Source organism: Cebus imitator, unplaced genomic scaffold (assembly GCF_001604975.1).
Source record: "Cebus imitator isolate Cc_AM_T3 unplaced genomic scaffold, Cebus_imitator-1.0 Scaffold93, whole genome shotgun sequence".
Lineage (NCBI taxonomy): Eukaryota > Metazoa > Chordata > Mammalia > Primates > Cebidae > Cebus > Cebus imitator.
In genome coordinates, this window is record NW_016107408.1 from 5,463,320 (window position 1) to 5,465,056 (window position 1,737).

Consider the following 1,737-nt stretch of genomic DNA (forward strand, 5'->3'; position numbering starts at 1 on the left):
CCATGTTGACCAGGATGGTCTCGATCTCTTGATCTCGTGATCCACCCGCCTCGGCCTCCCAAAGTGCTGGGATTACAGGCGTGAGCCACCGCGCCTGGCCTAGGTGTTAGTTTTAAAAGTATTGTTTGGAATGCACTGAGCAGTAAGTGGCTTAATCAATACCACTATCACGTAATAGCAATCTATCAGTGCTGTTGGCACATAGAATTGTACTCTTACTTCTTTATTATTTTTTTGAGATGAAGTCTCACTCTGTTGCCCAGGCTGGAGTGCAATGGCACAGTTGTGGCTCACTACAACCTCTGTCTCCTGGGTTCAAGCAATTCTTCTGCCTCAGCCTCCCAAGTAGCTGGGATTACAGGCATGTGCCACTAAACCCAGCTAATTTTTGTATTTTTAGTAGAGACAGGGTTTGTCCATGTTGACCAGGTTGGTCTTGACCTCCTGAACTCAGGTAAGGTCGTCAAGACCAGCTGCAGCCTCCCAAAGTGCTGGGATTACAGGTGTGAGCCACTGTGCCTAGCCAAGTTTTGTACCTCAAGGACAGCCATCATTCAAGATGATGCCAGCCTTCCTGGGGGTGAGTACATCACTCATCTGCCTTGGCACAGCTGACTGTAGGGATGAGCCGGGACCCCACCAGACTGGGACTAAGCCTCAGAAGCTCCCAATGAACACCTTAGGCCATGCGCATCTTTCTCTTTATTCATGAGTGTCAAATAGGGCTCTGGTCTGGGGAATTTGTATTACACATACACATAACTCAAGTTAAAGTATTTCCAATATGGGGCCAGGCACAATGGCTCACACCCATAATCTCAGCATTTTGGGAGGCCGAGGTGGGTGGATCACCTGAGGTCAGCGGTTTGAGACCAGCCTGACCAACATGGTGAAACCCTGTCTCTACCAAAAATATAAAAATTAGCTGGGCATGGTGGCAGGCAACTGTAATCCCAATTACTCAAGAGGCTGAGGCAGAAGAATTGCTTGAATCTGTGAGACGGAGGTTGCAGTGAGCCGAGATCATGCCACTACACTCCAGCCTGGGGGACAGAGGGAGATTCCGTCTCAAAAAAAAAAAAAAAAAAAGTATTTCCAAGATGCATAAAACAGGTCCACTTTCATCTTCTTCTAGTTATCCAGGAACTTCCACAAAGCGAGCATTTTGGGCTGAAAGTCACTCACTCCGTGAGCAGTCAAGCAGAGCTAGTGCCCAGGGAAGGCAGGCAGCCTGCGCCATGGCCCTTGGCTCAGAAACCACCTAAACAGCCCTGCACTGTGGCTCACCATCTCCTTCACACTCACGTCAGAAGATAAGCCTGTCATAGGCTCCCAGGTCACTGAGTGGAGGGAAGTGTGTCAGGTGCCCTGAAGAGTGAGGCCATCCGCCCACCTCTAGCATTTCCTGACACACTGAGCAATCCCCGGCTGCACACCAGCCAGAGGGTTCCTGGAAGATGCTGGGAGGCTTCCCAAGGCGCCCCGCGCCCCGCCTAGATATCTTCCCAGGAATCACGGATCCCTGAGGAGGGAGATACAATCATTTAGAAATCTGTGACCAGCCGGGCGCGGTGGCTCAAGCCTGTAATCCCAGCACTTTGGGAGGCCGAGGCGGGTGGATGACGAGGTCAAGAGATCGAGACCATCCTGGTCAACATGGTGAAACCCCGTCTCTACTAAAAATACAAAAAATTAGCTGGGCATGGTGGCGCATGCCTGTAGTCCCAGCTACTCAGG